At 49.4% G+C, this 13,747-nt stretch overlaps 1 protein-coding gene across 4 annotated transcripts in view; it reads left to right on the top strand.

Moving 5' to 3' along the window:
* Window positions 1–13,747, top strand: part of CLDN14 (claudin 14) — a 98,771-nt gene that overhangs the window by 70,825 nt on the left and 14,199 nt on the right. The window contains exon 1 of one of the 4 annotated variants that reach the window (XM_007183748.2): window positions 11,351–11,914. The exons of the other annotated variants lie outside the window; for them this stretch is intronic. The gene's annotated coding sequence lies outside the window, so the exon portion shown is untranslated. Of the gene's footprint in view, window positions 1–11,350; window positions 11,915–13,747 lie in introns of those variants that run through there. 4 annotated transcript variants of the gene reach the window in all.

The following is a 13,747-nucleotide window of genomic DNA, read 5'->3' as shown; positions in this document are numbered from 1 at the left end:
GCAGGGCCACGCTCTCTCTGAAGGCTCCAGGGGAGAGCCCTTCCTTGCCTCTTCCAGCTTTTGATTATTGTCGGTGATCTTTCCATCCCTTGGCTTATGGCAGCATGCCTCCAATCTCTGCCTCTGTCTTCACATGGTTTCCTTCTGTGTGTCCTCTCTGTAACCTGTGTCTAAGGGCAACAATCATATTGGATTAGGGCCCACCCATATGATCTCATTTTATTTTGGTCACCTCTGTAAAGACCCGATCTCCGAATACAGTCACGCTCTGAGCTGCTGGGGGTTAGGGCTTCAACACAGGAATTTGGGGAGGGACACAGTTCAGCCATAACCCTCATCCTTCCATGGCCAAGGTGGTGAGAACTCAGACTCACGTCCACCGTTCAGGAGTGCGGGAGCCACAAAACTTCCTTCGTTCTCTTCCACGTGAGCCCCTCTCGCACGGGTAGCAGAGGGGAGTAATTTGTCATTAATATTAGCTCTGGGTCCTCTGGTTGAAACAACCACCTTCTATGGAAACAGGCTCCATTAGGAAATACTTACTGGTAGATTTCAGCTCTCATCAGTGCGGTTCTCTCCTCCCCACCCTCACAGCCAAGGTGGCAGCCGGTGCACAGGGAAGCTCGTGGTCCCCGTGGGGAGGAGACAGGTCTGCGGGTCTTGTCCCGTCCCTGCACCGGCCCCTTCTGCCAGGCAGCTGTGCTGGTCCTGGTGAGTGTGCTGACAGGTATCCACTCAGAGGCATGTGGGCTGGGTCGGCCTTCTGGGCATCCAGCTGATGTCCCTGCTAAAGGCAAGGGTCTGAGGGCCTAGGCTTGGGAGCTCTCACGTGTGACCAAGTCACCTTGGAGATCCCCTAGGTCTGATGGGATGTCCACTCCATCCCTGGCCAAGGTAGGCCCCTCACAGCCACTGGCTCCCAGCAGAGCTTGGTTACATGCTGCACTGACGTGGGAGACATAAGAGGATCCCTGGGTCCCCTCCATGCTGCAGAGGAGATGAAGGCATCCAGGAATCCTGGTCCCACGCATTCACGCCATCTCCCTGCAACCACGTTGGGTTCCCCAACACCCACGTGCCTCCGTACTGGGATGGGGGTCATCTCCTCCAAGGTTCCAAACAGGGAGCAAAAGAAAAGCTCATCTTCCTTGGGCTCCCACCTGGAACATTCAATCTGGGGGGGAATGGGGCAAACTATGTGACCACTGGCTTCCCCTTCCTCAGCTTCCCTTCTCATCCTCATCCACCCTATTCCTCGTGGCAGAAACGTGCACGCAATGTCCTGAGTGTTCTGGATTATAAGAATCTCAGAGATCACATCTCTGGGCCTGGATCTGTATATGGTAATAGGAGCTAAAGGAATTTTGAAAACTATCTCTTGCAATGCCTGGCCTTCAAGAACACTGTCTTGCCGGAGACATAAAAACCTCTCCTGGAGATCAGAAGCCAAAGCTAGTCCTTCTGGCTACTTCTCCTCCATGCCCTGCCTCATTGGAAGTCAGAGGGGCAGCCGTCTCTACTCGCAGACCCCCAACTCAGCTGGGACTTTTAGGGTGACCCTGCCTGTCCGTGGAGCTTACCCTGAAGGTCACTCTGAGGCTGTCTTCTTACTCCTTGAGCCCAGAAGAGTCTCCATCTCTCCTCTGGTGGAAGGAAAACAAACAACAACAACAAAAAACTAGCTCAACAACGATTATTTCAAGATCAGTTCTGCCCTGGACCTCAGCTCCTAACTTAGGGGCCAAGGACTGGACCACGGTCTTGGTCCTAATATGCCCAATCCCTTCCAGCCTAAACCATTCCCGGCCAGAAAGGGGGCTGCATGAGTTTCCTGGGGCTGCCATAATAAATCATCACAAACTAGGAGGCTTAAAGCAACAGAACTTTATCCTCTCATAGTTCTCGAGGCCAGAAGTCCAAAATCAAGGCGTCAGCAGGGCCGTCCTCCCCGAAGGCTCTGAAGGCTGTAGGGGAGAATCCCTCCTTGCCTCTGCCAGCCTCTGCTGGCTCCTGGCATTCCTCAGCATTCCTTGGAGTGTAGGTGCAATCACCCCAACCTCTCTCTCTGTCTTCACATGGTTTTCTCTTCTGTGTGTCCCTTCTCTCCCTTTAAGGACACCAGCCATTAGATTTAGGGCCCACCCTAATCTAGTATGACCTCATCTGAACTTAATTACCTCTGCAAAGACCGTTTCCAAACAAGGTCACCTTCTGAGGTTCCAAGCGGACATGAGTTTGGGGGACACTATTCAGTCCACTGCAGGGACTCATGGGTTAGTGCTTCCTAATAGCATTCTTACTCCCGTGATAAAACCCCAAGCACAAAATGGGGGCCTGGGAAGAAAGTGGTGCCTCTTCCTCCTCACCCATCCTTCCAAACGTACCATATATCCTTGACTACTGTGTGTGTTTTCATACTGTCCGGACACATCCCTTCGGAAGTCGGCAGCTCCTGCAAATACTGGCCTTTAGCACTTGCTCTGGATTCACACCCACTCCTTCTGAAACAGCCATCCCCCTTCCCCTGGTCTTCCATGACCATTTGATTATTTGTTTATACCCCTTCTTGTTCCAAAAAGGACTTCAGGCAGACGGTTTTTATTACCGGGCTAAAGGAACACAGCAAGATCCTGTAGCAAACAGTCTTCACCACAGACGTAAATTTCCATGAAACCAACATGAAAAAATCCCAAAGCACTTGGAAATTAAAATGATCGCGTTAAGTTTGACATTGGCCCCCCTTCTTTATTTTCGGGGACTCTCTGAAACAGAACATTCCCTGCCGTTCTGCCTTTGCAAGCTTCATGCACGCGGTCTTATGTTCTGGCGAACCTCCTTATGGAAGAGGCCTCTGGCCGAGGAGGGAGATTCCGGACTACTAAGCGCCGAAGACAGCAGTGAAAGCGCCTTGTTTTAGGACACGGGCCTTAGAAAGGAGACTGTGAGGGGGTCCCTCGTTCAAGGACTGGAAGTGTGCCCTGTGGTCCCCGTGTGGCCCTGACAATTTGGCCCAGGGAAGCCACCAACCAGCATCTGGGACTGAAAATGGTGAGGACGTGCAGCCTCCTATTTTCCCATGATGAAAGGAAGCTCTTTCTCTGGCTCAGAGTTACTCTCCTTTTTTACCTTAGTTACAGGGAATTGGGAAGATGCGGCTTTGCTGCTGCCAAAAGTCACTTTGAGAGAAAGTGTGGGTCTGTGTGTGTGTGTGCCTGCACGTGTGTGCATGTGTCCATGGGCATGCATGTGCACACACGTGCGTGCCTGTGTGTGTGGAAACGGTTGAGGATGGAGCAGGAAGCAGAGGTGGAGGGGAGAGTGCGGACAAACACCCCTCCCAGCTTATCAAACTGAATATTCAACAGTATTCCTCGCCCTTTGGAAAAGGGCCTGATAGAATCTGAATGTGTCTCAGGGGCCTCTGACTTTCCCATCCATGTGCTGCCTGATTCAGGGCAACCAAGATATTTTGAAGGTGTTTCTAGCTGGGCCCCGGCCAAGCCATCCCAGTCCCTCAGCTGTGACGGATGTTAAACTAGGATCGGGGGTGGAGGGAAGACCTTTCAGGAGACTTTGCTGAGATCCACACGTGTTCATCCAGCGAATCTCGATGGAGGTTCTCGGCGACCGCTAGCAGAGCTCCACCTTGCACCCGGTTGCTCGTAACAACTGGCTTTTCTAACAGCCGGAGGGAGGGTTGGTGACACTGGGCCAGCAGCTTGTGGAGGAGAGAATTGTGGGCTTAGATCAGAGGCCCGGCTCTTTCTCTGACCGGCTGTGAGGACTGGAGCAGATGCCTGACCATGATAATAGCTGCCTCACCGTGGTGTCTGCATGATTAAATAACAGTCTGTAGAAGAGCACTTAGTAAATGACAAGGCGTGAGGCGCCCCGGAGGTGTGACACCTGGCGCCAGGGGACTTTCTGTGTGTTAAGGGGTCGCGATTAGGAGGCGTCCAGGGCTGGCTGGGCCTTTGTCCAGAATGGCAGGTGGACGACCTGGTGGTCTTCTCCAGCCCCAGGAGATGCTACCCGCCCACTGGGTCCTGCAGTTGGCATCCCGGCTCCATGCTGCCTCCTTCTGGGTTGCCGGGCCCGCCCGCCCCAGGCTGAGCGGCGTAACCACGGTGCAGCCACGGTGCGCCCTCGAGGAAGGAAGCATTTGCTGCGGGAAGGTCACAGTCTCGTGGCCTTAAATCCTCTGACAGTGGTTCATCTTGCCAGGTGGGCCGGGATCTGGATTTGGCATGTGGTTCTCAGAATTAGCTAGAAGAGGGATGTTGCCGAACATCTCTGGCAGTACCGAACCCTTCGGTGCGCAGTAAAGCCAACCTACGGACCCCCGGGTTGCGGTGAAGGAAAGTGCAGCGTTTATTGTGGGGTGCTGTACAAGGGGTCCGGGACAGCTTGTGCTCAAAAAGCCCGAACTCCCCGATGGGTTTCAGGGAAGCCTTCTTAAAGCCCAGGTGGGGGAGGGGAGTCACAGGGTATGTGATGAGCTCGGGTACAACTCTCTGATTGGTTGATGGTGAGGTAACAGGGTGGTGTCACAGGGGTTAACCTTATCCGTCCTTAGGCTCCAGTACGGCAGGGCGCTATGTGCTCATGGACATCAAGTAGTTAATTTCTTCCATTTGGTGGTGGTTGTAGCATCTGTAAAACAACTCAGGAAATGTGCATCAGAGACTGTTATCTAGGTGCTTCCGAGAGGAGCTAAAGTGAAGGAAAAGGGGGAGCGGTGTCTGTCCTGGGAAGGCCCCATAGGGTCCTGCTTGGTTCCAGAGATAGGAGGAAAGCGTTACGTGGATTAATATCTGAGAACACTTGTTTTTTCCAATGAAGTTCCTTACATGTAAACTAATGGGCTGCTCCAAGACCACTGGGTGGGGTGGCCCAACTCAGAAGGGCCAAAATCAGACCAGTACGTTCTCTCGTTTTTTGTGTGTTTGTTTTATTGTGGTAAGATTCATAACATAAAACTTACCATTTTAACCATTTTTAGGTGCACAGTTCAGTGGCACTAAGTCCAGTCACACTGTGTAACCATCACCACCATCCATCTCCAGAACTTTGCCATCTTCCTCAAATGAAACTCTGTACCCACCAAACACGAATTCCCCACACTTTTCTTCCCTCAGCCCCTGGCAACCACCACTACTTTCTGTTTCTATGAATCTGACTACGTTAGGCACCTTATATAAGCAGAACCGTACAATGTTTAACCTCTTGTGACTGGATTATTTCACTTAGCATAATGTCTTCAAAGTTCATCCACATTGTAGCATATATTAGAATTTCAATCCTTTTTAAGGCTACCTAATATTCCATTGTACGGAGAGACCACACTTCGCTTATCCATTTATCGATCGATGGACGTTTGGGTTATTTCCATCTTCTGGCTATTATAAATAATGAACTTGGGTGTACAGATTTCTCTCTGAGTGCCCACTTTCCATTCTTTTGACCTCTTTATAGTTTAAAACATAATGTTTTGGTTGTCACTTATCAGATGATCCCTGGTTCTTTGGCTGGAAAGTTACTGGTATCTATCTCATCCAAAAGGTTAAATCTTCCCGTGTCCAGAGTACAAAAGAGCAATTAGCAAACACAGGATTATGTTGAAATGTCTGTTGCTGACATTGTTGTCAGCTAAATTATGGACACCAGATAAGTCAAACTGGGGTCCTGTTTCACAAATGTGTTGTTTGAATTTTAGAAACTTCTTATACCAGCTGACTAGCATTAGCCAACATATTTATGCTCTGACAGCCCAAAGAGGCCCTGCCTGAACTAAGATATACCTCACTTTTGCAAGTAAAACTGTAAATTGGAACCTATTTAATTCATTTCCCCACTGTTTTTGCCTGTTAAGTACATTCGCCATCAATTAACTTTTCTATTCTCTATTTGGAAATGTCCTTACTAAGTAAAATTCTATCTGACCCTCTTTCTAAGCAGACTATGAAGCACTATTATAATGACTAATGACATTAGTCATTTATGAAGGATTATTGCAAGAAACATGCAAATATTATAATTGATAGTTGATGAGAAATGAGGGATTCTTCCAAGGTAGGCTGTGTGATTTCCAGACAGTTACCTGGTTTACCTTTAATGTCACTTTGTTGTCATTTATCTCAGGATCAGAGGGTGTCCCAAGGCAGCCAAAGGGACAGCTTCAGAAAACAAAACAAAGCATAAGATTAGGAGAGCATCTTCCTTTTGGTTTGTATTTGGAAGTGCATTTGACTGCTGCAGTTACTGTTGTGGCGTCTTTGGTTCTGTCGATTCAAGCTTTATTCAAGCCTCTGTTGACAGATGAGATTTTCCTGGTCCTAATGAAAATCAGTCTCATTCCACATAACAGAAATAGCAGGAAGTAGTGAACCACGTACATCACTAGCTTTTGTGGGTTGAATTTTGAACCCCCCCAAAAAGATATGTTCAAGTTCTAATCATTGGTACCTGCGAATGTGACCTTATTTGGAAATAGGGTCTTTGCAGATGTAATAAGTTAAGATGAGATCAGACTGGAGGACAGTGGGCCCCTAATCCAATATGACTGGTGTCCTTAGAAAAGTGCCACGTGAAGAGAGACACAGGGAGAGTGCCATGTGAGGACAGAGGTACAGATTGGAGGGATGCAGCTACCAGACAAGGAACACAAGGATTGCTGGCCACCAGCAGAAGCTGGAAAAGGCAGGAAGGATTCTACCAAGAGTCCCAGAGGGATCCCGGCCCTGCCAACACCTTGATTTTGGACTTCTGGCCTTCAGAACTGTGAGAATAAATTTTTGTAATTGTAAGCCACCCAGTTTGTGGTACATTATTACAGAAGCCCCAAGAAACTAATATACTGGCCAAATTTTAAGGCTACTCACTTGATGAAAAAGTAATACTCCTCCAAGTCTGATTTTGCAATTCATTCTTTAGGTCAGGAAGTACAATCTGAAACCCCAAAATATGGAGCTTTCAAATCCAGAATCTAACAGACATTCACATGTAAATGATCAGATTCTCACCCTCTTCTGACCTCACTTGTCTGTGGGACAGTTCCATTGTATTTTCTTTTTTGTTTTGATTTTTATTTATTTATTTTTTTATACAGCAGGTTCTTATTAGTTATCTATTTTATACATATTAGTGTATATGTCAACCCCAGTCTCCCAATTCATCCCACCACCACCACATAGTATTTTCCTAGAGAAAATATCTTTTTGCAAAATAGCCCTAGGCCCCCAATTCTAAATCCAGACTGTGTCTGAGAAGGACGGTCGGCCTTGCCCTTACCTTCCTCCACCTGGCGGGTCAGCAAGTCCTGAGGCCTTCTCAGTGATGAGATGAGAGTGCCCATCCCTGAGATGGATACGGCCCTGCCCTGGTACCTGTCCCCGCCCCCTCTGCCCCTTGCAGGATGGGGATGGCCCTGAGGTCAGTTGTTTCTTCGTTGCTTGCAGTTGGGCTGGTCCTGGCTTCTCTTGCCACCTAAGCCAACAGCAGGCAGGGAAGGAGTCTCCGCCACCAAGATGGTCCTGCCCCAGATAAGGCCATCATCAACGCCAGGACCCCAAAATGTCCCAAGCCCCCAAACCAGCACCTTAGCAACCTGGTGCCCACCACAGCCCTCTGCACAAAGGGGTGACGAAACTGTCTTTCGGCGATCCCTGTGCTGGACAAGGTGCTGTCCATCAACTCATTCAGCCACATCCTCACCAAACCTGAGCTCATGTTCTTTCAACCAAAGATGGGGGCTTCCTTTCCAAGGCTGACCTGTGCTCCCCAATTGCCCATAAGTAGAGAAGAATCCCCCTGTCCTTCACCGGGTGGTTACAAACAGGTCTCAGACGGGGCAGCTGCCTTGAGCTTTGCTCTCTGGACCTCACTGGACGCAGATGCTGTGACCCCAGACAGAAGAAGGTTGGGAACAGTCCCAGGCCCAGCCGGGCAGTTCCTATGAAGGCAGATCCATGGTTTGATAGCGAGCGACGCCACCCTGCTCACGGTGCAGCCTGAGGGCTATGACATGCAAAGCCGGCAAGGGCCTCAGCTTCCCCGCAGGCCCCCTGAACCCAGCTGAGATGGAGGCAGAGCCGAGTCAGAAACAACTCCGCCTGTCCATGCAGACGGGTGGGTGAAGCTGCGCTGCGCAGGCTGTAGCGGGGGTTCGAGGAGAGCTTGCAGCTGCCAGCTAACCTTCAGCATGGCGCACACACCCCGCTGTCCCTTGGCATCTGCAGGGAACTGTTCCAGCTTCCCCCCCAAACCAAAATCCGAGGATGCTCAGTGTAGAATTTGCATATATAACCTACGCACATATACTCCCATATACTTTATTTATTTTTTGGCCACACTGCGTAGCTTGTGGGATCTTAGTTCCCTGGGGCCCTGGGCAGCGAGAGCTCAGCGTCCTAACCACTGAACCGCCAGGGAATTCCCATCTCCCGTATACTTTAAATCATCTCTAGATTCCTTATAATACCTTGATACAATGTAAATACTATGTAAATAGTTGCCAGCACATGGCAAATTCAAGTTTTGCATTTTGGAACTTTGTGGAAAAATTTTTTTCGAATATTTTTGATCCGTGGTGGATTGAATCTGCTGATACAGAACCCACAGATAGCGAGGGCCGACTCTGTAGTGATACGAGCCCAGATGCTGAGGTCAATCTGCCTGCATTCAAATCCGACCTCCACCACTTAGTATGACCTTGAGCAGGTAACCTAACCTCTCAGAGCCTCCATGTCCCCATCCATAAAACTGGTGGGCAGGTGTTAATAGTAGTACCTAAAGCAAAGGGCTGTTTTTAGGATAAAATTAGTAAACATATGTGATGTGCTTAAAACGAAAACTAGCCCACAATGAGTTCAGTACAATTGTAATCGTTGCTATTATTAATACCAGGAATTCTCTGAAAGTTGGACCTCTGCAAAGGTAACATGAAACCACACAGAAAGGATTCCATGGAAGTCTTGTGTGTCTGACAGGTTATGCTGTCGATAAACTGAGCAAGGTCAAGTTTTACAGTGGCCTCCATCCCAGCAAGATAGCTGAATCCGCTCACTCAGACTCAAGTTGCTGGTGTGTGTCTCAAATCAAAGGGTACCCAAAATAGTAACTGAAAATTATAACATTCCTTTTACTAATTCATTATTCTACAAACTTCTACCAACTTCCTAATGTGTATCAGACCCTAGCCTGGCTCTGTGAGGAATGAAAAAAATGAACCAGGCTTCAAAGGCCAGTTGAGATAGAATAAAGATGATCTATTCATGCATCATCTATCCATCATCCATCCATCCGTCCAGCCATTTAATTTGAAATATCTACTGGCTTCCATTGTATTCATAAGGACAGAGGTTGCCCTAACTCAGTGAAATGACTGGGGGTGTTAGGAAAATGCTCGCCACCCTCCTTCCCCAAATTCCCCTTTACACCCTGATTGGTGCTTGAAATTTCACTATTAAATCTTTATCTCTTAGACTCAAAAATACCTCCTGGGAGGGACAAAATGTTAAACCATTATTAGTCATTTAAACCTTAGAGTTAAAAAAGATCTAAGGGCAGACTTTGATGGCAGGTGGGAGGAGCAAGGATGAGGGTCCTGGGTAGGAGGGGAGGGCTGGAGCGCCAAGCCTAGCCTCCCTGCCTAATTGTCACTAGTGCGGTGACTCCACGTGCCTGAAGAGGCAGGGCCAGTGTCTGTCTTCTCACCAAGCACCCTGTTGCTCACAAGTGCTGGAGTTCGAGCAATATTCAATGAATGAATATTTCCCTGGCGGTCCAGTGGTTAAGACTCCACGCTCCCAATGCAGGGGGCCGGGGTTCGATCCCTGGTCAGGGAACTAGATCCCACATGCTGCAACTAAGAGCCCACATGCCACAACTAAAGATCCTGCGTGCCGCAACCAAAAGATCCCACGTGCCGCAACTAAGACCTGGGGCAGCCAAATAAATAAATAAATAAAATATTTTTTTAAAACATAAAAATTTTTTTTAAATGAATCGATACCTTTATACTTCAGTTGAGTCACTGAGTGTCCCTTTGACTTTGCCCTCTGGCCCAGGAAGGGCTCTTTTGTCCATCAGGAACCACAGGCCAGGGCCACCGGCCTGGGAGCTTTCACACTTCAGCCCAGAATAGGAATGAATTGTTCCAGAGAAAATCAAGCTTTAACAAAAGGGTACAACACATAACATTATGTCCACTTCATTGTTGAATGCAGTATTCCTAAATATATCATGATATTTTACCAGAATTGGGGGTTTACATTTTCTCTCTCTGCAAGACTGCCCAAGAATACACGATCAATATCAAGAAATCAAAGGCAGTTGTGAATTAAATGTATGACTTGTAGCCAAATCATCCCAAAAGCAAAATTATAAAGATAATTTCAAAAACTCCCAGCATAAAATTATAGGTAATGTGGGTGCATTTTAGTATATAAGATAGAGTGGGAAACCTCTAAATAGAAGAGGATAAGGGCCTATGAATGACCCCGAACTAAAGAGGATCTTGTTTAAGACAGTTATTTCCAGAGAAGAGACTAAATAAATAAATAAAACTATGTGGATTTGGGTTGTCAATCCTCAATCAGTGATATTTAAGAGACACTTCTGAACCCCTGCTCCAAACGCCCAGCCACAAAATGCTCCCATCTCTGTCATCCCAAGCCCGTTGCCAGGGACACAGGGACGGGCTCGGGTCCACACCCAGGGCCATCCACCCACACCTGAGTTCCTTCGCTGTGTCTTTTTCTAAGCACCAACCAGAGCCACACAGATTGAGGAGCTGCGGAAGGAACTCAGGAGCCGAGTTGCTGCCCTTAGAGCATCCGTGAGGGAACTGATGAGGAAGGGACAGATGTGTGTGACAAGTTAGTTGTGGTTCTCAGCCATTCTGGATCCCAGCACGGTCTGCAGCACACTGGAAGTAGCTGGAGGCGTCCCAGCATGGCCCAGTTCCCTCGGCCAGCCTTGTGCGCAGTCCTAACTTTCAGAATAACAATCCCAGCCCCACTGGGTTCTCAAGTCATACTTGAACGTCCCCCCAAAGCCACCTTCTTCATGACGTCTCTCATCTCAAACTAATAGCAACCCGTTCCTTTTCCCACCTGTGCCCAGGACCCACCCAGCTCACACTCCCCACGACAGACATCACCCAACCACCCATATCTGCAACTGTAGCCAAAAAACAGTTGCACATTGATCAAAACTCACTGGCATGCGCCCAGAGCCCCCAGCAGCCTGCAGGGTGAGAAACTCTGCATTGCTCAATAGAACAAAAGTCCAAAGCAGCGTGGAGACAACGGCTGGGTGACCGGCTCAGAGCAGGCTGGGTGGCCGGCAGGGCAGCAGGAGGGGATCCGTGTGGGTCATCAGCAGGAACTGGGCGGTCTGCTGGGGGGTCACGAACAAGGATGTGGAGAAACGAGGACGCAGAGAGTGGGCCGGCGGGCCGGGCTGGACCGTAGATGGCCTTCAACCCCCGGCTGGGCAGTCCAGGCTTTGTCCTGTCAGTCCAGGAGAGTCACCAGAGGGTGTTTCAGGGAGGAGATGACGATGCTCACATGTATCAGGCAGGTTTCCAAAGTGCAGAGATGACATTTCTGGTTGGTCCTGAATGTCTGCCTTGGCCCAGCGGCCTTATCCTGTGCATGGGGCAGTTGGATGGTTAACTCCTCCAACCAAATGACACGTGTGCCCACGCAGGCCCTTCCCAAAGGACCCAGTAACTGTCTAGTCACTATCTTCTCAAGGGCCCTGGCCTTGAAGCTTCCAGTCGGTGGAAGAGGGAAGACCGGAGGGCGGCAGCATCCCTGGGGAGTCCGTGGGTCACGCCGCCCGGCGCCCAGCCAGTTCCCAGAGCAGCCGGGGACCTGGTGAGGCGGCTGGGTGGCCAGGACCTGTGCATGTGAGTGAGAGGCGAGGCGACAAGTTGGGAGGGTTTGGGGTTGGCCGTCGTTTGTCCGGGGCTCTGCGTGCGGGCGGGGGTTCTCCAGGTGGCTGGTATCACCCCCTGCAGAAGGGCACGTGGGCCTCGGGCGCCCTGGGGACCCAGCACCAGGTATGGGGACAGCCAGGCTCCTAACGAGCCAGGAGGGACAGAGTCCAGTTCCTGAGCGTTTGGGCTGAACTCTTTCATCGCTGGTGGGGCCTTGGGCTGGGAGGACTGGATCTGTGGGTGTCAGGAGACGGTCAGCTTTGGGCGCTTGCTGTCACTGCCCCTCTGTGCGCTGTGAAGGTCCAGAGCCTCCAGACATGGGAGCCTGGACCCTCCCCTGTATCCTCCCCCCAGCCCTCCCCCTCCCCCCAGCGCACACAGACACTGGAGAAGGGGAGGGGAAGTGATAGATCTCTCTTAGTGAGGGTAAAAAATGGTACCGAAGAGGGGAAATCCCATGCAATCCGATCCGTGAGTTGATCCTTCAACTACCTTGAATTCCACATCCCCAGAGGCTGCTGCGGGCTTCCCAGAATGAGCGGGAGGGCCTTTGGCTGCACGTTCCCACCGAGAGATTTAATTCCTGCTGCTTTCAAGGCCAAAAATCTCTTTGATTTTTTTCTTTTTTTTTGATGCGGACCATTTTTTTTAAAGTCTTTATTGAATTTGTTACAATACTGCTTCTGTTTTATGTTTTCTGGTTTTTTTGGCCGCGAGGCATGTGGGACCTCAGCTCCCCGACCAGGGATCAAACCCGCACTCCCTGAATTGGAAGGTGAAGTCTCAACCACTGGACCGTCAGGGAAGTCCCAAGGCCAAAAAATCTCTTAATCACTAAGTTTAAAGTCTTGGGAAACCAGAGCACAGCCCTGTCATCAAGTTCTCCCAGCATCTCAGCTGCTGGTCTCCTGCCGGGTTGGCTTCAGTGGAGTCGGAACAGATTTATCTCTAATAATGATAAAACTTCAATAGCACACACCTTGCCTTACTGGGTGTCCTTCCTTACAGGGCTTACAGGTTTATACATATATTATCTTAGCATCTTCTAAACAGCTCTGGGAAGCAGCTGTTACGATGTAGATGGCCAAGTGAGTCACATACGGCTAAGCTGTTTGCCCAAAAATCAGTCTGACCGGAAAGCCAGCCTCCATTCTTATCTGACTCCATCTGCTTTGCAAATCTCTAAAGCTTACCGTGCTTCACTTATCCATCTATATAATAGGACCAACGCCTCTTGAGCAGCTGCAGAGAAATCTGTAAAAAGGAAGAGACAGTTTCTTCCTTCAGTGCCATGAAAATGTTACTATAAATATTTCCTGCTTTCCAGTTAGTCTTTTTTTAAAGGTCAACAAAATCGAATATATCAAATTTTTTGGTTTTAAAAAATCATTTTCTTGCTTATATCAGAGGATATCTTGCATGACACAGAACAAGAAGTCTAAAAGCCTATTTTCAAGGCTTCTCCTGACGTCTTTGTTAAAACTTCAGATAGTCAATCTTGCCAGTTCAGGAGTGATTCTTGGCACTTTTCAACTCCAACATTCCTCCCTCCAGCTGATCTTCATAATCTTCACTCCGGGGCGAGTCCTTACACTGTCTGCAGGACAAGCGGCTGCCAGAGTCATAGGCTTTTTGCTGGGAAGCCGACGGCAGCCGTGCACAGGAATTTTCCACTGGGGGCTATTTGCTGGGAGGGCGCCCCGAGCTTGCCCTAAGAGACCCTCCCCCCGTGGGGTGAAGGCAAGAAGGGAGCAGATGGGACTCCCATACCTCATCCTCTTCTCTCTCTGGGGCTGGGGCCCC

The sequence above is a fragment of the Balaenoptera acutorostrata genome, chromosome 4, assembly GCF_949987535.1.
Source record: "Balaenoptera acutorostrata chromosome 4, mBalAcu1.1, whole genome shotgun sequence".
NCBI lineage: Eukaryota > Metazoa > Chordata > Mammalia > Artiodactyla > Balaenopteridae > Balaenoptera > Balaenoptera acutorostrata.
Note: the sequence above shows the minus strand (reverse complement) of the source record. Positions and strands in the feature narration are given on the sequence as shown.